The 22,338-nt window shown below is 44.0% G+C and overlaps 18 non-coding genes across 18 annotated transcripts; all 18 read left to right on the top strand.

Moving 5' to 3' along the window:
- The first annotated feature begins 643 nt into the window (after window positions 1-643).
- On the top strand, window positions 644-759 carry LOC134109708 (U5 spliceosomal RNA). Its single transcript, XR_009943110.1, has one exon. It is a non-coding gene; the product is annotated as a U5 spliceosomal RNA (small nuclear RNA).
- Window positions 760-1,337: 578 nt separating this feature from the next.
- On the top strand, window positions 1,338-1,528 carry LOC134109567 (U2 spliceosomal RNA). Its single transcript, XR_009942976.1, has one exon. It is a non-coding gene; the product is annotated as a U2 spliceosomal RNA (small nuclear RNA).
- A 259-nt stretch (window positions 1,529-1,787) lies between these two features.
- On the top strand, window positions 1,788-1,951 carry LOC134109485 (U1 spliceosomal RNA). Its single transcript, XR_009942894.1, has one exon. It is a non-coding gene; the product is annotated as a U1 spliceosomal RNA (small nuclear RNA).
- A 1,075-nt stretch (window positions 1,952-3,026) lies between these two features.
- Window positions 3,027-3,142, top strand: LOC134109706 (U5 spliceosomal RNA). The gene has a single exon (XR_009943108.1). It is a non-coding gene; the product is annotated as a U5 spliceosomal RNA (small nuclear RNA).
- Window positions 3,143-3,720: 578 nt separating this feature from the next.
- LOC134109566 (U2 spliceosomal RNA) lies at window positions 3,721-3,911 on the top strand. Its single transcript, XR_009942975.1, has one exon. It is a non-coding gene; the product is annotated as a U2 spliceosomal RNA (small nuclear RNA).
- Window positions 3,912-4,170: 259 nt separating this feature from the next.
- LOC119206966 (U1 spliceosomal RNA) lies at window positions 4,171-4,334 on the top strand. The gene has a single exon (XR_005118254.1). It is a non-coding gene; the product is annotated as a U1 spliceosomal RNA (small nuclear RNA).
- A 1,075-nt stretch (window positions 4,335-5,409) lies between these two features.
- LOC134109705 (U5 spliceosomal RNA) lies at window positions 5,410-5,525 on the top strand. The gene has a single exon (XR_009943107.1). It is a non-coding gene; the product is annotated as a U5 spliceosomal RNA (small nuclear RNA).
- A 578-nt stretch (window positions 5,526-6,103) lies between these two features.
- Window positions 6,104-6,294, top strand: LOC119206968 (U2 spliceosomal RNA). Its single transcript, XR_005118256.2, has one exon. It is a non-coding gene; the product is annotated as a U2 spliceosomal RNA (small nuclear RNA).
- Window positions 6,295-6,553: 259 nt separating this feature from the next.
- On the top strand, window positions 6,554-6,717 carry LOC134109530 (U1 spliceosomal RNA). The gene has a single exon (XR_009942938.1). It is a non-coding gene; the product is annotated as a U1 spliceosomal RNA (small nuclear RNA).
- Window positions 6,718-12,645: 5,928 nt separating this feature from the next.
- LOC134109681 (U5 spliceosomal RNA) lies at window positions 12,646-12,761 on the top strand. The gene has a single exon (XR_009943083.1). It is a non-coding gene; the product is annotated as a U5 spliceosomal RNA (small nuclear RNA).
- Window positions 12,762-13,251: 490 nt separating this feature from the next.
- On the top strand, window positions 13,252-13,442 carry LOC134109612 (U2 spliceosomal RNA). Its single transcript, XR_009943021.1, has one exon. It is a non-coding gene; the product is annotated as a U2 spliceosomal RNA (small nuclear RNA).
- A 259-nt stretch (window positions 13,443-13,701) lies between these two features.
- On the top strand, window positions 13,702-13,865 carry LOC134109484 (U1 spliceosomal RNA). The gene has a single exon (XR_009942893.1). It is a non-coding gene; the product is annotated as a U1 spliceosomal RNA (small nuclear RNA).
- A 1,060-nt stretch (window positions 13,866-14,925) lies between these two features.
- On the top strand, window positions 14,926-15,041 carry LOC134109691 (U5 spliceosomal RNA). The gene has a single exon (XR_009943093.1). It is a non-coding gene; the product is annotated as a U5 spliceosomal RNA (small nuclear RNA).
- Window positions 15,042-15,575: 534 nt separating this feature from the next.
- LOC134109565 (U2 spliceosomal RNA) lies at window positions 15,576-15,766 on the top strand. Its single transcript, XR_009942974.1, has one exon. It is a non-coding gene; the product is annotated as a U2 spliceosomal RNA (small nuclear RNA).
- A 259-nt stretch (window positions 15,767-16,025) lies between these two features.
- LOC134109483 (U1 spliceosomal RNA) lies at window positions 16,026-16,189 on the top strand. Its single transcript, XR_009942892.1, has one exon. It is a non-coding gene; the product is annotated as a U1 spliceosomal RNA (small nuclear RNA).
- Window positions 16,190-17,241: 1,052 nt separating this feature from the next.
- Window positions 17,242-17,357, top strand: LOC134109679 (U5 spliceosomal RNA). The gene has a single exon (XR_009943081.1). It is a non-coding gene; the product is annotated as a U5 spliceosomal RNA (small nuclear RNA).
- A 490-nt stretch (window positions 17,358-17,847) lies between these two features.
- LOC134109563 (U2 spliceosomal RNA) lies at window positions 17,848-18,038 on the top strand. The gene has a single exon (XR_009942972.1). It is a non-coding gene; the product is annotated as a U2 spliceosomal RNA (small nuclear RNA).
- Window positions 18,039-18,297: 259 nt separating this feature from the next.
- Window positions 18,298-18,461, top strand: LOC134109529 (U1 spliceosomal RNA). The gene has a single exon (XR_009942937.1). It is a non-coding gene; the product is annotated as a U1 spliceosomal RNA (small nuclear RNA).
- Window positions 18,462-22,338: the final 3,877 nt, after the last annotated feature.

Raw genomic sequence — 22,338 nt, 5'->3', positions numbered from 1 at the left:
ACAAACCGGGAAATGAGTTTGGATTTTGCCTGCAACTCTGTCTTGGTTGGTGCTGAGCTGCTGAAATTTGGACCAGCTCCTCCCGGGGCCCTCAGGGGGGCCACTGTAGATTTTGGGCCCAATAGGAGGTTCCCCTGGGGAAGCTCCCATTGACTCCCATTCAGTCCGAGTGTGTGTGTGTGTGTGCGTGCACGTGTGTACTTGCGTGCATGCTCTTCCCGTGGTGGCCCTGAGCCTGTGTGTGAAGTTTTCAGAGTGCAGGGCAGTGTTTTTGTGGTAGTTGGGGACTGCGTCCGCACTCTCCACTGATATTAGTGTCAAAGAAAAACCAGTGCTTTTCACTGGCACACATCTCTTTGAACTACTGTTGGTCCCCAAGATTGAGCTTCTTTGCCAACAATGGACCTGTTTACTCACCACTGGAGTGTTAAATCACTGAATGATTGTCTGAATTCACAGTAAACCAACAACATTTCAGGAGGGCCTTACAATTTTTGATTGAAAAGAAATCATAGATTTTTTGAGGAAAGGGGGCTGGGAAATGGGTTAGGCTTTGGACACCTGCAGCTCAACCACTCCCTACCCCAAGAGGGATTACTTGTTCCACAGGGATATAGGGCTGCCTTTCACCTGATTGTGCTACTGACTTTGCTTTCTCTTCAATACGCATAAGTCTTTCGCCTTTTACTAAAGACTTCCGTGGAGAGGAACAACAATGAGTTGACCTTATTTTTTGCCAGGCTCTGCTATTTGGCTAAGCCTCATGTACTTGTAAGAAAAATAAATTAGTAGGATGTAAGAGCCTGTCATTTGAGTAAACTTATTCCTGGAGTCTCTGGTTGAGCTTTGGATCAAGTCTCAAATTACTGTCTGAATTTAGAGTGAAATCAAGATTTAGGCAGGAGCTTACACTTTTGATTGCAAAAAAACGAATGATTTTTGAGGGCTGTTTGGGGTTAGTTCCATTTTTAGACAGAGGTGCCTAAAAGTGAAATCACTCTCTGAATTATAAGTGAATTCAACAAGAGTTCATCAAGAGCTTACACTTTTGATTGGAAGGAATCAACAAGAGTTCATCAAGAGCTTACACTTTTGATTGGAAGGAATCAACAAGAGTTCATCAAGAGCTTACACTTTTGATTGGAAGGAATCAACAAGAGTTCATCAAGAGCTTACACTTTTGATTGGAAGGAAATCAAAGATTTTTAAGAATACAGGCTGCGTGGGGAGTGGGATGTTAAGTAACAGGCGACTGCCACGCCCATTTGTATGAGCCGCACCCCGACATTTGAGAGATGCGCTAGTCCGTTGGGTCTGGAGGCAAACATTCATGTGTCATCGCTTCTCGGCCTTTTGGCTAAGATCAAGTGTAGTATCTGTTCTTATCAGTTTAATATCTGATATGTCCTCTATATGAGGACTACATATTAAGCCGATTTTTAGCTCTGGGAGATGAAAAAGGGGCTTGCTCTGCTCACTCCAAGCATTGACCCGGTATTGCAGCACTTCCGGGAACGGTGCAACCTTTATCTTGTGAAAAAAATAACTGGTGACCCAATTCATTGGTGTAGTCTAGGTAGTTGGTTTGCCTCTGTGTACAAGTCTCAACTGGCTGAGACTTTTGGCAAGCAACTGATATGTTTACTCATCAATTGTGCCTTTATTTTGCATTTCACACTGATCACTGATTTTAAATTCACTGATCTGTGAGGACGGTGCCATCTGGGAACCGTCACCCCAAGTGCTCTGTTTGGGAATACCACTCCTGTCTCTGTCACTACCAACTTATACTTACCTGGCAGGGGAGATACCATGATCACAAAGGTGGTTCACCCAGGGCGAGGCTCAGCCATTGCACTCCGGCTGTGTTGACCACTGCGAATTCCTCAAATGTGGGAATCTCGACTGCATAATTTGTGGTAGTGGGGGACTGCGTCCGCGCTCTCCCCTGATATTAGTGTCAAAGAAAAACCAGTGCTTTCCACTTGGACACATCTCTTTCAACTACTGTTGGTCCCCAAGATTGAGCCTCTTTGCCAACAATGGACCAGTATACTCACCACTGGAGTGTTAAACCACTGAGTGATTGTCTGAATTAACAGTAAACCAACAACATTTCAGGAGGGCCTTACAATTTTTGATTGAAAAAAAATCAATGACTTTTGAGGTTTGTTTTTGGGTGATTCCATTGTCGGAAAGAGGTGCCTGAAAGTGAAATCACTGTCTGAATTCAAAGTGAATTCAACAAGAGTTCATCAGGAGCTTGCACGTGTGTGCTCGTGTGCATGCTCTACCCATGGTGGCCCTGAGCTTGTGTGTGAAGTTTGCAGAGTGCGGCTGTCAGTCCAAGACAGGTCTCCAAGAATTTGTGAAACCGACCACTACAAACCGGGAAATGAGTTTGGATTTTGCCTGCAACTCTGTCTTGGTTGGTGCTGAGCTGCTGAAATTTGGACCAGCTCCTCCCGGGGCCCTCAGGGGGGCCACTGTAGATTTTGGGCCCAATAGGAGGTTCCCCTGGGGAAGCTCCCATTGACTCCCATTCAGTCCGAGTGTGTGTGTGTGTGTGCGTGCACGTGTGTACTTGCGTGCATGCTCTTCCCGTGGTGGCCCTGAGCCTGTGTGTGAAGTTTTCAGAGTGCAGGGCAGTGTTTTTGTGGTAGTTGGGGACTGCGTCCGCACTCTCCACTGATATTAGTGTCAAAGAAAAACCAGTGCTTTTCACTGGCACACATCTCTTTGAACTACTGTTGGTCCCCAAGATTGAGCTTCTTTGCCAACAATGGACCTGTTTACTCACCACTGGAGTGTTAAATCACTGAATGATTGTCTGAATTCACAGTAAACCAACAACATTTCAGGAGGGCCTTACAATTTTTGATTGAAAAGAAATCATAGATTTTTTGAGGAAAGGGGGCTGGGAAATGGGTTAGGCTTTGGACACCTGCAGCTCAACCACTCCCTACCCCAAGAGGGATTACTTGTTCCACAGGGATATAGGGCTGCCTTTCACCTGATTGTGCTACTGACTTTGCTTTCTCTTCAATACGCATAAGTCTTTCGCCTTTTACTAAAGACTTCCGTGGAGAGGAACAACAATGAGTTGACCTTATTTTTTGCCAGGCTCTGCTATTTGGCTAAGCCTCATGTACTTGTAAGAAAAATAAATTAGTAGGATGTAAGAGCCTGTCATTTGAGTAAACTTATTCCTGGAGTCTCTGGTTGAGCTTTGAATCAAGTCTCAAATTACTGTCTGAATTTAGAGTGAAATCAAGATTTAGGCAGGAGCTTACACTTTTGATTGCAAAAAAACGAATGATTTTTGAGGGCTGTTTGGGGTTAGTTCCATTTTTAGACAGAGGTGCCTAAAAGTGAAATCACTCTCTGAATTATAAGTGAATTCAACAAGAGTTCATCAAGAGCTTACACTTTTGATTGGAAGGAATCAACAAGAGTTCATCAAGAGCTTACACTTTTGATTGGAAGGAATCAACAAGAGTTCATCAAGAGCTTACACTTTTGATTGGAAGGAATCAACAAGAGTTCATCAAGAGCTTACACTTTTGATTGGAAGGAAATCAAAGATTTTTAAGAATACAGGCTGCGTGGGGAGTGGGATGTTAAGTAACAGGCGACTGCCACGCCCATTTGTATGAGCCGCACCCCGACATTTGAGAGATGCGCTAGTCCGTTGGGTCTGGAGGCAAACATTCATGTGTCATCGCTTCTCGGCCTTTTGGCTAAGATCAAGTGTAGTATCTGTTCTTATCAGTTTAATATCTGATATGTCCTCTATATGAGGACTACATATTAAGCCGATTTTTAGCTCTGGGAGATGAAAAAGGGGCTTGCTCTGCTCACTCCAAGCATTGACCCGGTATTGCAGCACTTCCGGGAACGGTGCAACCTTTATCTTGTGAAAAAAATAACTGGTGACCCAATTCATTGGTGTAGTCTAGGTAGTTGGTTTGCCTCTGTGTACAAGTCTCAACTGGCTGAGACTTTTGGCAAGCAACTGATATGTTTACTCATCAATTGTGCCTTTATTTTGCATTTCACACTGATCACTGATTTTAAATTCACTGATCTGTGAGGACGGTGCCATCTGGGAACCGTCACCCCAAGTGCTCTGTTTGGGAATACCACTCCTGTCTCTGTCACTACCAACTTATACTTACCTGGCAGGGGAGATACCATGATCACAAAGGTGGTTCACCCAGGGCGAGGCTCAGCCATTGCACTCCGGCTGTGTTGACCACTGCGAATTCCTCAAATGTGGGAATCTCGACTGCATAATTTGTGGTAGTGGGGGACTGCGTCCGCGCTCTCCCCTGATATTAGTGTCAAAGAAAAACCAGTGCTTTCCACTTGGACACATCTCTTTCAACTACTGTTGGTCCCCAAGATTGAGCCTCTTTGCCAACAATGGACCAGTATACTCACCACTGGAGTGTTAAACCACTGAGTGATTGTCTGAATTAACAGTAAACCAACAACATTTCAGGAGGGCCTTACAATTTTTGATTGAAAAAAAATCAATGACTTTTGAGGTTTGTTTTTGGGTGATTCCATTGTCGGAAAGAGGTGCCTGAAAGTGAAATCACTGTCTGAATTCAAAGTGAATTCAACAAGAGTTCATCAGGAGCTTGCACGTGTGTGCTCGTGTGCATGCTCTACCCATGGTGGCCCTGAGCTTGTGTGTGAAGTTTGCAGAGTGCGGCTGTCAGTCCAAGACAGGTCTCCAAGAATTTGTGAAACCGACCACTACAAACCGGGAAATGAGTTTGGATTTTGCCTGCAACTCTGTCTTGGTTGGTGCTGAGCTGCTGAAATTTGGACCAGCTCCTCCCGGGGCCCTCAGGGGGGCCACTGTAGATTTTGGGCCCAATAGGAGGTTCCCCTGGGGAAGCTCCCATTGACTCCCATTCAGTCCGAGTGTGTGTGTGTGTGTGCGTGCACGTGTGTACTTGCGTGCATGCTCTTCCCGTGGTGGCCCTGAGCCTGTGTGTGAAGTTTTCAGAGTGCAGGGCAGTGTTTTTGTGGTAGTTGGGGACTGCGTCCGCACTCTCCACTGATATTAGTGTCAAAGAAAAACCAGTGCTTTTCACTGGCACACATCTCTTTGAACTACTGTTGGTCCCCAAGATTGAGCTTCTTTGCCAACAATGGACCTGTTTACTCACCACTGGAGTGTTAAATCACTGAATGATTGTCTGAATTCACAGTAAACCAACAACATTTCAGGAGGGCCTTACAATTTTTGATTGAAAAGAAATCATAGATTTTTTGAGGAAAGGGGGCTGGGAAATGGGTTAGGCTTTGGACACCTGCAGCTCAACCACTCCCTACCCCAAGAGGGATTACTTGTTCCACAGGGATATAGGGCTGCCTTTCACCTGATTGTGCTACTGACTTTGCTTTCTCTTCAATACGCATAAGTCTTTCGCCTTTTACTAAAGACTTCCGTGGAGAGGAACAACAATGAGTTGACCTTATTTTTTGCCAGGCTCTGCTATTTGGCTAAGCCTCATGTACTTGTAAGAAAAATAAATTAGTAGGATGTAAGAGCCTGTCATTTGAGTAAACTTATTCCTGGAGTCTCTGGTTGAGCTTTGGATCAAGTCTCAAATTACTGTCTGAATTTAGAGTGAAATCAAGATTTAGGCAGGAGCTTACACTTTTGATTGCAAAAAAACGAATGATTTTTGAGGGCTGTTTGGGGTTAGTTCCATTTTTAGACAGAGGTGCCTAAAAGTGAAATCACTCTCTGAATTATAAGTGAATTCAACAAGAGTTCATCAAGAGCTTACACTTTTGATTGGAAGGAATCAACAAGAGTTCATCAAGAGCTTACACTTTTGATTGGAAGGAATCAACAAGAGTTCATCAAGAGCTTACACTTTTGATTGGAAGGAATCAACAAGAGTTCATCAAGAGCTTACACTTTTGATTGGAAGGAAATCAAAGATTTTTAAGAATACAGGCTGCGTGGGGAGTGGGATGTTAAGTAACAGGCGACTGCCACGCCCATTTGTATGAGCCGCACCCCGACATTTGAGAGATGCGCTAGTCCGTTGGGTCTGGAGGCAAACATTCATGTGTCATCGCTTCTCGGCCTTTTGGCTAAGATCAAGTGTAGTATCTGTTCTTATCAGTTTAATATCTGATATGTCCTCTATATGAGGACTACATATTAAGCCGATTTTTAGCTCTGGGAGATGAAAAAGGGGCTTGCTCTGCTCACTCCAAGCATTGACCCGGTATTGCAGCACTTCCGGGAACGGTGCAACCTTTATCTTGTGAAAAAAATAACTGGTGACCCAATTCATTGGTGTAGTCTAGGTAGTTGGTTTGCCTCTGTGTACAAGTCTCAACTGGCTGAGACTTTTGGCAAGCAACTGATATGTTTACTCATCAATTGTGCCTTTATTTTGCATTTCACACTGATCACTGATTTTAAATTCACTGATCTGTGAGGACGGTGCCATCTGGGAACCGTCACCCCAAGTGCTCTGTTTGGGAATACCACTCCTGTCTCTGTCACTACCAACTTATACTTACCTGGCAGGGGAGATACCATGATCACAAAGGTGGTTCACCCAGGGCGAGGCTCAGCCATTGCACTCCGGCTGTGTTGACCACTGCGAATGGGGGTGAGCCGTACAGTAGTGCAATTCAATCGAAGACCATTTGCTTACAATCCACAGTAAAACTTGCAAAAATAGCGCCTCCTGGTGGACTACACATGGAATGTTTGATTAATGTTTGTTTACTTCCTGGTAGATCTCTATTGGCTCCTGAGCTGACTATTCATGGAATGTGTGATTAATGTTTGTTTACTTCCTGGTAGTTCTCTATTGGCCCGAGCTGATAGATTAATCCAATTATGCAACATTGTTTTTATTTACTCTATTGCTTTTTTACAGGACTGCTACATGGACTTCCCACCACTGGAATACATGCAAACAATATCACTTCAAATAGTCAATTAAAAGGCGTCCAAAATGTCTTACCTGCTTTTAGTGTCATTTAGACTGATGATCATCTGTATTGATTGCATGACTGGGAAATGTTTTGTTGTTTGTATTTTGATCATTATTGAAACATTTTCTACAGTGGTTTCTCTCACCATGGAAACATATAGACATCGATTTTGTTTAACATACTTATCTGTTTATATTGTTCTTGCTTTTTTTTCTTATTTTGCAGTATCTTATTCCAATTCACCAACTCAAATTTCTCTGTGTAACATGCGTGGCAATAAATGGTTTCTGATTCAGATTGTGATACCTGAAGTTATTATTGAATTGTGCAGAAATAGAAAATCTAGAAAGTATATTTGTAGCTGTTTATTTACTGTTTCTGAACTTATTTAAAATAAAAACTATTCTTGTGAGTTAATGTTTTATATGTGTTGACATGTAATGTGTACCCTTTTTATTTTCAAACTCCCTTATGACAATTGGAAGTGGTTTGATATTTCAGAACTGCCTAATGTTTTTATTCAAAACATATGAGATATTTTAATAAAGGCTTATAAACTTAATCTGGCACCCTATATTTATTTGTGTCTCTTATTTGTAATGGAAATAATGATTAATTTTCCACAACGCTTCACTGTAACACATTCTGCTTTATCAAGTAAAAGGGAGCACAATCATAAATATAACAGTACATCTGTCATAAAAGACACAATATGTAAACTATTTACAACATGCACAGGTATTTTAAGATCTACACTATTTACAACATGCACAGGTATTTTAAGATCTACACTATTTACAACATGCACAGGTATTTTAAGATCTACACTATTTACAACATGCACAGGTATTTTACAGGTATTTTAAGATATAAACTATTTACAACATGCACAGGGATCTTTACGATCTAAACTATTAACAATATGCACCGGGATTTTCACAAATATCTAAACTATACAATATAAAAAACACTGTGATGCAACTGCATAATATGCAGGTTGTCACTGTTTGTCCACAACAGAAATGAAGTGTTCGTAGCTGTCGTACACTGTTTTGTCCAGACCCTTGGAAGTTGACATCAATGTCACAGGGCAGAAAACCTTTCTTTTGTATTTTTTATGTCCCTGGGTCGGTCGGCCACAGCATGTACATAGAGGGAGTTTGTGCACCCGCGACACCTCGACTCCAACTGCAGAGGGTTGATCCATACTTTTTCGCTTGTACTGCGTGGATCTTGCCCAGGATGGTAAGCTTAAATCACAAGCAGTAGGCGGAGATGGCAGTGGAGGATGCGCAGGCAATATATGCCGAGTGGAGGGGCCAGCGCACTCAATGTTGGCTGTGGAGACAGATGTGGAGGGCAGAGGTCTGGTGATGGTGGAGGTGGCAGGGGTGGTTTTAACAGGCAGTTTCAGGAGTGGCAGTGGTGGTTGAGGCCGGGAGAGAGGCATCATCATGTCCGTCCTTCCCTTCAACACCTTAGTCCCTGCCGTGCTGGGCGTGGGCATGTACTCCATCAGAGGGTAGAGTGGTGGAGGGAGGACTGACGGCTGGTGGGGTGCTGGAGGGAGGTCAGCAGATGAAATTGAGGTGATCTTCGTTACAGTGGAGGACTGTTTTGTGGCATTCATGTTGAGGAGGCGCTCCTGACGTCGGATGAAGTCCCGCACGGTTTTAATGTTAATCTTTGGAAGGGGAATGCCAGCTTTGCACAGGATCGGATCCTCCACCAGAATCCGGTGCTGGATTCTTTCATATGACTTACAAATTGTGCTTTTCTCGGGACTGCAGCGAGATCCTTGAGGGGAGCGCAGCCACAGCAGTTTAATCAGTGTGTACATCAGCCTGTTGTGTTGAGCGCTGACGTCTTGTTGAGCCGGTGCGTAGCGCTTAGCCATCTTAAGCTTCTGAATCACAGCAGCATCAACCAGATCGTCTCTCTTAGTGCGGCAGTAGAGCGTGTTGCCCCAGTGCGTTCTGTAGAGCTGGTTGAACTGCTGCGGCTGCTTGTCGTGCTCCTCCACGGCGTTCCAGGCTTCGAGGACCTTGTTCCTCTGCTCAGTGGAAAGAGTCAGCTTGTCCTCTGTAAGGCTGATTTCCACCAGAGCAGAGCAGAACTTTTCCAGCCTTTCAAAGCCAGGAAGCGGGTTTGAACTGCAGGCATCAACCTGTTGACAAGTTTCCATATAAAAGTTCCAATGAGCACGTTATCACGTTAGCAATCAATGCATTGCATTTACATTTGACCACATATACATATACTCACAAAGGCTGGAGGGTCCACAGTTGCGGTTTCGTTGCTGGTGAGGTTAATGTGGGGCAGGATGGCATCCAACACGTCGGCACCAGCCTCCCCGTCGCTCTGGTAGGCTTCGTCGGCTTCTGGATCTGGGTTGGGCTGCCCATGCTGAACCACCTCCTCCTCTGGACCAGGTCCATCATTGATGATGTCCACGAGAGAAAATGGTTCAGATTCACCTGTGCTTTGGCTGAATAAATATTCCAACCCCAGCAACTCGTTGGAAGCAACATTGGCGGGGGCCCGGAAATTCTCCTCCACAGTCTCGCCGAACAGCTGCTGACAGCGGGTGTTGAGGCGGTCAATGAGCGGTGCAGAGTATGTCCTGTGGTTCCGTCCTTTGCCACCAAACACGGCGTCTGAACTCCTGTCCGAATTCCACCGCGCAATGCCACTCATCAGGTAAACCTGATAGGGCCGGGCTGCACAATGGGGACCTGAGTAGAGCAAAGTTAAGTTTTAATGTCAATTTGTCTTAATAACTCCACACTAGTACACAGCTGGTACACATGAGAGTAAAACCTTCACCTTGAGCTGGAATGTAACTAAGTACATTTAATTAAGTGATGAAGTCAAGTCCACCTTATTTTATCATTTTCATTTGAAGCTACTTACATGTCAATATATCTCTTTCAGACTATAACTTCTCATCCCCATCCTGTCCAGTGAAACATCCCCAAAAGTGTTGCTATTGTAAGAAGAAGAAGAATAAAGTGGTTCCCCACCTTTCCTTTTCTCTGTGGGTTTCTAACCTCCAGTCTGTGCTTGTCGAGCATGCTGGAATCATACACTTTAACTTAGTACTTCTATCAGTAATATAACTGCACTTGAGATAATGAAGAAAAAAAATAAACACTCATAATTCATCTATGCAAACAGACAGGCTCATACCAACTATATTCAAAATGCATAGCCTACAATGGTAATAACATGATAACGATATTATAACATTCTTACTATTTCACGTAGCCCACGTCGTTTGCCACAAGCCAGTGAAATGGTGCATTTTCATACTGGCCAAATGGAATAACGAGCTTTCCCAGACACAGCTGACGTGATGGTGCAGAGATTCCTTCTGCTCGAAGCAGCCGCTCTGCGTAGGCCAGGGAAGAGGCCTGCTCCAGCAGCTGGCTTGGAGGTTTGGGGAAGACCATCCTCTTCTCCCTGTAGTCACGGGCCTCTTTGGTAGGTACCACTACAGCCTGTTGCCGATGCCAAGGGGCATCTGGGTTCACGACGCGGATTACTGGGGTCGCCATCTCCTAATGAGCAATCCCACAACAACGACAAAAATATTACTATTGTTTAAAATATTGTAATAATATATGAACAATGTAAGAATGAATGTCAGAGAACAACAGGCTATTGATTTTTATTTTAACACCCAGGGGAGAAGAGAATAAAGTGTCAGGTCAGGATGACAACTGCTGTAACCCTGTTATAACTTAGATTAAGGATCTCTTGAGTTATTATAAAGGGAACTGGTATATCATAACATTATAAATCTTGGGCCTATGAGACTAGCTGATTCCTCTGATAATTAATCAATCTTTAAGATTGTATTCCCTTTGATTAATCTGTTACCAAAGGATGACATGGATATTGAGAAATCATATTCAGTGGTGGGTAATGGAACCATTATGAACTATGATTTCAGCTTCGCTGAGAGATATGAGCCGTCAAGTAACTTAGTTAGCTGGAAATGTAGCTACCTGACATGACCGTCAAGAGCTTGGCCTTGAACGTTATTTGTGGGATAACACCAAATAAAATTTACAATGATGTTTATTATGGAGTATCGCGAGTAAAACCAGAACTTTTTACTGAGAGGTTGAACATGAACTAGCTGCCAAGTTACTTTACCTGCCGCACGACGTCTTGGCCAGCTCGCTCGCTCGCTAGCAAACATTAACTCTCCTCCAAACGACGATAGGGCAGTATAAATAATTATTGCTAAAAATAATTATCAATGATAGCCTGTTTCGCTGTTTCCGCTAGACTTGATAATTATCCTTGATAATTGTCAAGAATAAATTATTTTCAGCTCCGGCGGACTCGTACGATACCGTTTGGGTAGAGGTCTCTCATTGGTCGTCCACAGTCCGCTCCTTAGAGGTCTCTCATTGGTCGTCCACAGTCGGCTCCTGTGATGTGATTGGAAGTCCACAGTCATGTCGACCAATCATAACCCGTAACTGTCTACAGTCACTGTAGACTTTGCACTACTGTGGACTCGACCTCTGCGAATTCCTCAAATGTGGGAATCTCGACTGCATAATTTGTGGTAGTGGGGGACTGCGTCCGCGCTCTCCCCTGATATTAGTGTCAAAGAAAAACCAGTGCTTTCCACTTGGACACATCTCTTTCAACTACTGTTGGTCCCCAAGATTGAGCCTCTTTGCCAACAATGGACCAGTATACTCACCACTGGAGTGTTAAACCACTGAGTGATTGTCTGAATTAACAGTAAACCAACAACATTTCAGGAGGGCCTTACAATTTTTGATTGAAAAAAAATCAATGACTTTTGAGGTTTGTTTTTGGGTGATTCCATTTTCGGACAGAGGTGCCTGAAAGTGAAATCACTGTCTGAATTCAAAGTGAATTCAACAAGAGTTCATCAGGAGCTTGCACGTGTGTGCTCGTGTGCATGCTCTACCCATGGTGGCCCTGAGCTTGTGTGTGAAGTTTGCAGAGTGCGGCTGTCAGTCCAAGACAGGTCTCCAAGAATTTGTGAAACCGACCACTACAAACCGGGAAATGAGTTTGGATTTTGCCTGCAACTCTGTCTTGGTTGGTGCTGGGCTGCTGAAATTTGGACCAGCTCCTCCCGGGGCCCTCAGGGGGGCCACTGTAGATTTTGGGCCCAATAGGAGGTTCCCCTGGGGAAGCTCCCATTGACTCCCATTCAGTCCGAGTGTGTGTGTGTGTGCGTGCACGTGTGTACTTGCGTGCATGCTCTTCCCGTGGTGGCCCTGAGCCTGTGTGTGAAGTTTTCAGAGTGCAGGGCAGTCCGCACTCTCCACTGATATTAGTGTCAAAGAAAAACCAGTGCTTTTCACTTGCACACATCTCTTTGAACTACTGTTGGTCCCCAAGATTGAGCTTCTTTGCCAACAATGGACCTGTTTACTCACCACTGGAGTGTTAAATCACTGAATGATTGTCTGAATTCAAAGTAAACAGACAACATTTCAGGAGGGCCTTACAATTTTTGATTGAAAAGAAATCATAGATTTTTTGAGGAAAGGGGGCTGGGAAATGGGTTAGGCTTTGGACACCCGCAGCTCAACCACTCCCTACCGCAAGAGGGATTACTTGTTCCACAGGGATATAGGGCTGCCTTTCACCTGATTGTGCTACTGACTTTGGTTTCTCTTCAATACGCATAAGTCTTTCGCCTTTTACTAAAGACTTCCGTGGAGAGGAACAACAATGAGTTGACCTTATTTTTTGCCAGGCTCTGCTATTTGGCTAAGCCTCATGTACTTGTAAGAAAAAGAAATTAGTACGATGGAAGAGCCTGTCATTTGAGTAAACTTATTCCTGGAGTCTCTGGTTGAGCTTTGGATCAAGTCTCAAATTACTGTCTGAATTTAGAGTGAAATCAAGATTTAGGCAGGAGCTTACACTTTTTATTGCAAAAAAACGAATCATTTTTGAGGGCTGTTTGGGGTTAGTTCCATTTTTAGACAGAGGTGCCTAAAAGTGAAATCACTCTCTGAATTAGAAGTGAATTCAACAAGAGTTCATCAAGAGCTTACACTTTTGATTGGAAGGAATCAACAAGAGTTCATCAAGAGCTTACACTTTTGATTGGAAGGAAATCAAAGATTTTTAAGAATACAGGCTGCGTGGGGAGTGGGATGTTAAGTAACAGGCGACTGCCACGCCCATTTGTATGAGCCGCACCCCGACATTTGAGAGATGCGCTAGTCCGTTGGGTCTGGAGGCAAACATTCATGTGTCATCGCTTCTCGGCCTTTTGGCTAAGACCAAGTGTAGTATCTGTTCTTATCAGTTTAATATCTGATATGTCCTCTATATGAGGACTACATATTAAGCCGATTTTTAGCTCTGGGAGATGAAAAAGGGGCTTGCTCTGCTCACTCCAAGCATTTACCCGGTATTGCAGCACTTCCGGGAACGGTGCAACCTTTATCTTGTGAAAAAAATAACTGGTGACCCAATTCATTGGTGTAGTCTAGGTAGTTGGTTTGCCTCTGTGTACAAGTCTCAACTGGCTGAGACTTTTGGCAAGCAACTGATATGTTTACTCATCAATTGTGCCTTTATTTTGCATTTCACACTGATCACTGATTTTAAATTCACTGATCTGTGAGGACTGTGCCATCTGGGAACCGTCACCCCAAGTGCTCTGTTTGGGAATACCACTCCTGTCTCTGTCACTACCAACTTATACTTACCTGGCAGGGGAGATACCATGATCACAAAGGTGGTTCACCCAGGGCGAGGCTCAGCCATTGCACTCCGGCTGTGTTGACCACTGCGAATTCCTCAAATGTGGGAATCTCGACTGCATAATTTGTGGTAGTGGGGGACTGCGTCCGCGCTCTCCCCTGATATTAGTGTCAAAGAAAAACCAGTGCTTTCCACTTGGACACATCTCTTTCAACTACTGTTGGTCCCCAAGATTGAGCCTCTTTGCCAACAATGGACCAGTATACTCACCACTGGAGTGTTAAACCACTGAGTGATTATCTGAATTAACAGTAAACCAACAACATTTCAGGAGGGCCTTACAATTTTTGATTGAAAAAAAATCAATGACTTTTGAGGTTTGTTTTTGGGTGATTCCATTTTCGGACAGAGGTGCCTGAAAGTGAAATCACTGTCTGAATTCAAAGTGAATTCAACAAGAGTTCATCAGGAGCTTGCACGTGTGTGCTCGTGTGCATGCTCTACCCATGGTGGCCCTGAGCTTGTGTGTGAAGTTTGCAGAGTGCGGCTGTCAGTCCAAGAATTTGTGAAACCGACCACTACAAACCGGGAAATGAGTTTGGATTTTGCCTGCAACTCTGTCTTGGTTGGTGCTGGGCTGCTGAAATTTGGACCAGCTCCTCCCGGGGGCCTCAGGGGGGCCACTGTAGATTTTGGGCCCAATAGGAGGTTCCCCTGGGGAAGCTCCCATTGACTCCCATTCAGTCCGAGTGTGTGTGTGTGTGCGTGCACGTGTGTACTTGCGTGCATGCTCTTCCCGTGGTGGCCCTGAGCCTGTGTGTGAAGTTTTCAGAGTGCAGGGCAGTGTTTTTGTGGTAGTTGGGGACTGCGTCCGCACTCTCCACTGATATTAGTGTCAAAGAAAAACCAGTGCTTTTCACTTGCACACATCTCTTTGAACTACTGTTGGTCCCCAAGATTGAGCTTCTTTGCCAACAATGGACCTGTTTACTCACCACTGGAGTCTTAAATCACTGAATGATTGTCTGAATTCACAGTAAACCAACAACATTTCAGGAGGGCCTTACAATTTTTGATTGAAAAGAAATCATAGATTTTTTGAGGAAAGGGGGCTGGGAAATGGGTTAGGCTTTGGACACCCGCAGCTCAACCACTCCCTACCGCAAGAGGGATTACTTGTTCCACAGGGATATAGGGCTGCCTTTCACCTGATTGTGCTACTGACTTTGGTTTCTCTTCAATACGCATAAGTCTTTCGCCTTTTACTAAAGACTTCCGTGGAGAGTAACAACAATGAGTTGACCTTATTTTTTGCCAGGCTCTGCTATTTGGCTAAGCCTCATGTACTTGTAAGAAAAAGAAATTAGTACGATGGAAGAGCCTGTCATTTGAGTAAACTTATTCCTGGAGTCTCTGGTTGAGCTTTGGATCAAGTCTCAAATTACTGTCTGAATTTAGAGTGAAATCAAGATTTAGGCCGGAGCTTACACTTTTGATTGCAAAAAAACGAATGATTTTTGAGGGCTGTTTGGGGTTAGTTCCATTTTAAGACAGAGGTGCCTAAAAGTGAAATCACTCTCTGAATTAGAAGTGAATTCAACAAGAGTTAATCAAGAGCTTACACTTTTGATTGGAAGGAATCAACAAGAGTTCATCAAGAGCTTACACTTTTGATTGGAAGGAATCAACAAGAGTTCATCAAGAGCTTACACTTTTGATTGGAAGGAAATCAAAGATTTTTAAGAATACAGGCTGCGTGGGGAGTGGGATGTTAAGTAACAGGCGACTGCCACGCCCATTTGTATGAGCCGCACCCCGACATTTGAGAGATGCGCTAGTCCGTTGGGTCTGGAGGCAAACATTCATGTGTCATCGCTTCTCGGCCTTTTGGCTAAGATCAAGTGTAGTATCTGTTCTTATCAGTTTAATATCTGATATGTCCTCTATATGAGGACTACATATTAAGCCGATTTTTAGCTCTGGGAGATGAAAAAGGGGCTTGCTCTGCTCACTCCAAGCATTGACCCGGTATTGCAGCACTTCCGGGAACGGTGCAACCTTTATCTTGTGAAAAAAATAACTGGTGACCCAATTCATTGGTGTAGTCTAGGTAGTTGGTTTGCCTCTGTGTACAAGTCTCAACTGGCTGAGACTTTTGGCAAGCAACTGATATGTTTACTCATCAATTGTGCCTTTATTTTGCATTTCACACTGATCACTGATTTTAAATTCACTGATCTGTGAGGACGGTGCCATCTGGGAACCGTCACCCCAAGTGCTCTGTTTGGGAATACCACTCCTGTCTCTGTCACTACCAACTTATACTTACCTGGCAGGGGAGATACCATGATCACAAAGGTGGTTCACCCAGGGCGAGGCTCAGCCATTGCACTCCGGCTGTGTTGACCACTGCGAATTCCTCAAATGTGGGAATCTCGACTGCATAATTTGTGGTAGTGGGGGACTGCGTCCGCGCTCTCCCCTGATATTAGTGTCAAAGAAAAACCAGTGCTTTCCACTTGGACACATCTCTTTCAACTACTGTTGGTCCCCAAGATTGAGCCTCTTTGCCAACAATGGACCAGTATACTCACCACTGGAGTGTTAAACCACTGAGTGATTGTCTGAATTAACAGTAAACCAACAACATTTCAGGAGGGCCTTACAATTTTTGATTGAAAAAAAATCAATGACTTTTGAGGTTTGTTTTTGGGTGATTCCATTTTCGGACAGAGGTGCCTGAAAGTGAAATCACTGTCTGAATTCAAAGTGAATTCAACAAGAGTTCATCAGGAGCTTGCACGTGTGTGCTCGTGTGCATGCTCTACCCATGGTGGCCCTGAGCTTGTGTGTGAAGTTTGCAGAGTGCGGCTGTCAGTCCAAGAATTTGTGAAACCGACCACTACAAACCGGGAAATGAGTTTGGATTTTGCCTGCAACTCTGTCTTGGTTGGTGCTGGGCTGCTGAAATTTGGACCAGCTCCTCCCGGGGCCCTCAGGGGGGCCACTGTAGATTTTGGGCCCAATAGGAGGTTCCCCTGGGGAAGCTCCCATTGACTCCCATTCAGTCCGAGTGTGTGTGTGTGTGTGCGTGCACGTGTGTACTTGCGTGCATGCTCTTCCCGTGGTGGCCCTGAGCCTGTGTGTGAAGTTTTCAGAGTGTTTTTGTGGTAGTTGGGGACTGCGTCCGCACTCTCCACTGATATTAGTGTCAAAGAAAAACCAGTGCTTTTCACTTGCACACATCTCTTTGAACTACTGTTGGTCCCCAAGATTGAGCTTCTTTGCCAACAATGGACCTGTTTACTCACCACTGGAGTGTTAAATCACTGAATGATTGTCTGAATTCAAAGTAAACAGACAACATTTCAGGAGGGCCTTACAATTTTTGATTGAAAAGAAATCATAGATTTTTTGAGGAAAGGGGGCTGGGAAATGGGTTAGGCTTTGGACACCCGCAGCTCAACCACTCCCTACCGCAAGAGGGATTACTTGTTCCACAGGGATATAGGGCTGCCTTTCACCTGATTGTGCTACTGACTTTGGTTTCTCTTCAATACGCATAAGTCTTTCGCCTTTTACTAAAGACTTCCGTGGAGAGGAACAACAATGAGTTGACCTTATTTTTTGCCAGGCTCTGCTATTTGGCTAAGCCTCATGTACTTGTAAGAAAAAGAAATTAGTACGATGGAAGAGCCTGTCATTTGAGTAAACTTATTCCTGGAGTCTCTGGTTGAGCTTTGGATCAAGTCTCAAATTACTGTCTGAATTTAGAGTGAAATCAAGATTTAGGCAGGAGCTTACACTTTTTATTGCAAAAAAACGAATCATTTTTGAGGGCTGTTTGGGGTTAGTTCCATTTTTAGACAGAGGTGCCTAAAAGTGAAATCACTCTCTGAATTAGAAGTGAATTCAACAAGAGTTAATCAAGAGCTTACACTTTTGATTGGAAGGAATCAACAAGAGTTCATCAAGAGCTTACACTTTTGATTGGAAGGAAATCAAAGATTTTTAAGAATACAGGCTGCGTGGGGAGTGGGATGTTAAGTAACAGGCGACTGCCACGCCCATTTGTATGAGCCGCACCCCGACATTTGAGAGATGCGCTAGTCCGTTGGGTCTGGAGGCAAACATTCATGTGTCATCGCTTCTCGGCCTTTTGGCTAAGATCAAGTGTAGTATCTGTTCTTATCAGTTTAATATCTGATATGTCCTCTATATGAGGACTACATATTAAGCCGATTTTTAGCTCTGGGAGATGAAAAAGGGGCTTGCTCTGCTCACTCCAAGCATTGACCCGGTATTGCAGCACTTCCGGGAACGGTGCAACCTTTATCTTGTGAAAAAAATAACTGGTGACCCAATTCATTGGTGTAGTCTAGGTAGTTGGTTTGCCTCTGTGTACAAGTCTCAACTGGCTGAGACTTTTGGCAAGCAACTGATATGTTTACTCATCAATTGTGCCTTTATTTTGCATTTCACACTGATCACTGATTTTAAATTCACTGATCTGTGAGGACGGTGCCATCTGGGAACCGTCACCCCAAGTGCTCTGTTTGGGAATACCACTCCTGTCTCTGTCACTACCAACTTATACTTACCTGGCAGGGGAGATACCATGATCACAAAGGTGGTTCACCCAGGGCGAGGCTCAGCCATTGCACTCCGGCTGTGTTGACCACTGCGAATGGGGGTGAGCCGTACAGTAGTGCAATTCAATCGAAGACCATTTGCTTACAATCCACAGTAAAACTTGCAAAAATAGCGCCTCCTGGTGGACTACACATGGAATGTTTGATTAATGTTTGTTTACTTCCTGGTAGATCTCTATTGGCTCCTGAGCTGACTATTCATGGAATGTGTGATTAATGTTTGTTTACTTCCTGGTAGTTCTCTATTGGCCCGAGCTGATAGATTAATCCAATTATGCAACATTGTTTTTATTTACTCTATTGCTTTTTTACAGGACTGCTACATGGACTTCCCACCACTGGAATACATGCAAACAATATCACTTCAAATAGTCAATTAAAAGGCGTCCAAAATGTCTTACCTGCTTTTAGTGTCATTTAGACTGATGATCATCTGTATTGATTGCATGACTGGGAAATGTTTTGTTGTTTGTATTTTGATCATTATTGAAACATTTTCTACAGTGGTTTCTCTCACCATGGAAACATATAGACATCGATTTTGTTTAACATACTTATCTGTTTATATTGTTCTTGCTTTTTTTTCTTATTTTGCAGTATCTTATTCCAATTCACCAACTCAAATTTCTCTGTGTAACATGCGTGGCAATAAATGGTTTCTGATTCAGATTGTGATACCTGAAGTTATTATTGAATTGTGCAGAAATAGAAAATCTAGAAAGTATATTTGTAGCTGTTTATTTACTGTTTCTGAACTTATTTAAAATAAAAACTATTCTTGTGAGTTAATGTTTTATATGTGTTGACATGTAATGTGTACCCTTTTTATTTTCAAACTCCCTTATGACAATTGGAAGTGGTTTGATATTTCAGAACTGCCTAATGTTTTTATTCAAAACATATGAGATATTTTAATAAAGGCTTATAAACTTAATCTGGCACCCTATATTTATTTGTGTCTCTTATTTGTAATGGAAATAATGATTAATTTTCCACAACGCTTCACTGTAACACATTCTGCTTTATCAAGTAAAAGGGAGCACAATCATAAATATAACAGTACATCTGTCATAAAAGACACAATATGTAAACTATTTACAACATGCACAGGTATTTTAAGATCTACACTATTTACAACATGCACAGGTATTTTAAGATCTACACTATTTACAACATGCACAGGTATTTTAAGATCTACACTATTTACAACATGCACAGGTATTTTACAGGTATTTTAAGATATAAACTATTTACAACATGCACAGGGATCTTTACGATCTAAACTATTAACAATATGCACCGGGATTTTCACAAATATCTAAACTATACAATATAAAAAACACTGTGATGCAACTGCATAATATGCAGGTTGTCACTGTTTGTCCACAACAGAAATGAAGTGTTCGTAGCTGTCGTACACTGTTTTGTCCAGACCCTTGGAAGTTGACATCAATGTCACAGGGCAGAAAACCTTTCTTTTGTATTTTTTATGTCCCTGGGTCGGTCGGCCACAGCATGTACATAGAGGGAGTTTGTGCACCCGCGACACCTCGACTCCAACTGCAGAGGGTTGATCCATACTTTTTCGCTTGTACTGCGTGGATCTTGCCCAGGATGGTAAGCTTAAATCACAAGCAGTAGGCGGAGATGGCAGTGGAGGATGCGCAGGCAATATATGCCGAGTGGAGGGGCCAGCGCACTCAATGTTGGCTGTGGAGACAGATGTGGAGGGCAGAGGTCTGGTGATGGTGGAGGTGGCAGGGGTGGTTTTAACAGGCAGTTTCAGGAGTGGCAGTGGTGGTTGAGGCCGGGAGAGAGGCATCATCATGTCCGTCCTTCCCTTCAACACCTTAGTCCCTGCCGTGCTGGGCGTGGGCATGTACTCCATCAGAGGGTAGAGTGGTGGAGGGAGGACTGACGGCTGGTGGGGTGCTGGAGGGAGGTCAGCAGATGAAATTGAGGTGATCTTCGTTACAGTGGAGGACTGTTTTGTGGCATTCATGTTGAGGAGGCGCTCCTGACGTCGGATGAAGTCCCGCACGGTTTTAATGTTAATCTTTGGAAGGGGAATGCCAGCTTTGCACAGGATCGGATCCTCCACCAGAATCCGGTGCTGGATTCTTTCATATGACTTACAAATTGTGCTTTTCTCGGGACTGCAGCGAGATCCTTGAGGGGAGCGCAGCCACAGCAGTTTAATCAGTGTGTACATCAGCCTGTTGTGTTGAGCGCTGACGTCTTGTTGAGCCGGTGCGTAGCGCTTAGCCATCTTAAGCTTCTGAATCACAGCAGCATCAACCAGATCGTCTCTCTTAGTGCGGCAGTAGAGCGTGTTGCCCCAGTGCGTTCTGTAGAGCTGGTTGAACTGCTGCGGCTGCTTGTCGTGCTCCTCCACGGCGTTCCAGGCTTCGAGGACCTTGTTCCTCTGCTCAGTGGAAAGAGTCAGCTTGTCCTCTGTAAGGCTGATTTCCACCAGAGCAGAGCAGAACTTTTCCAGCCTTTCAAAGCCAGGAAGCGGGTTTGAACTGCAGGCATCAACCTGTTGACAAGTTTCCATATAAAAGTTCCAATGAGCACGTTATCACGTTAGCAATCAATGCATTGCATTTACATTTGACCACATATACATATACTCACAAAGGCTGGAGGGTCCACAGTTGCGGTTTCGTTGCTGGTGAGGTTAATGTGGGGCAGGATGGCATCCAACACGTCGGCACCAGCCTCCCCGTCGCTCTGGTAGGCTTCGTCGGCTTCTGGATCTGGGTTGGGCTGCCCATGCTGAACCACCTCCTCCTCTGGACCAGGTCCATCATTGATGATGTCCACGAGAGAAAATGGTTCAGATTCACCTGTGCTTTGGCTGAATAAATATTCCAACCCCAGCAACTCGTTGGAAGCAACATTGGCGGGGGCCCGGAAATTCTCCTCCACAGTCTCGCCGAACAGCTGCTGACAGCGGGTGTTGAGGCGGTCAATGAGCGGTGCAGAGTATGTCCTGTGGTTCCGTCCTTTGCCACCAAACACGGCGTCTGAACTCCTGTCCGAATTCCACCGCGCAATGCCACTCATCAGGTAAACCTGATAGGGCCGGGCTGCACAATGGGGACCTGAGTAGAGCAAAGTTAAGTTTTAATGTCAATTTGTCTTAATAACTCCACACTAGTACACAGCTGGTACACATGAGAGTAAAACCTTCACCTTGAGCTGGAATGTAACTAAGTACATTTAATTAAGTGATGAAGTCAAGTCCACCTTATTTTATCATTTTCATTTGAAGCTACTTACATGTCAATATATCTCTTTCAGACTATAACTTCTCATCCCCATCCTGTCCAGTGAAACATCCCCAAAAGTGTTGCTATTGTAAGAAGAAGAAGAATAAAGTGGTTCCCCACCTTTCCTTTTCTCTGTGGGTTTCTAACCTCCAGTCTGTGCTTGTCGAGCATGCTGGAATCATACACTTTAACTTAGTACTTCTATCAGTAATATAACTGCACTTGAGATAATGAAGAAAAAAAATAAACACTCATAATTCATCTATGCAAACAGACAGGCTCATACCAACTATATTCAAAATGCATAGCCTACAATGGTAATAACATGATAACGATATTATAACATTCTTACTATTTCACGTAGCCCACGTCGTTTGCCACAAGCCAGTGAAATGGTGCATTTTCATACTGGCCAAATGGAATAACGAGCTTTCCCAGACACAGCTGACGTGATGGTGCAGAGATTCCTTCTGCTCGAAGCAGCCGCTCTGCGTAGGCCAGGGAAGAGGCCTGCTCCAGCAGCTGGCTTGGAGGTTTGGGGAAGACCATCCTCTTCTCCCTGTAGTCACGGGCCTCTTTGGTAGGTACCACTACAGCCTGTTGCCGATGCCAAGGGGCATCTGGGTTCACGACGCGGATTACTGGGGTCGCCATCTCCTAATGAGCAATCCCACAACAACGACAAAAATATTACTATTGTTTAAAAT

The sequence above is a fragment of the Pungitius pungitius genome, unplaced genomic scaffold, assembly GCF_949316345.1.
Source record: "Pungitius pungitius unplaced genomic scaffold, fPunPun2.1 scaffold_38, whole genome shotgun sequence".
NCBI lineage: Eukaryota > Metazoa > Chordata > Actinopteri > Perciformes > Gasterosteidae > Pungitius > Pungitius pungitius.
The sequence above is the reverse complement of the archived record's forward strand: the minus strand, read 5'-3'. Positions and strand labels throughout refer to the sequence as shown.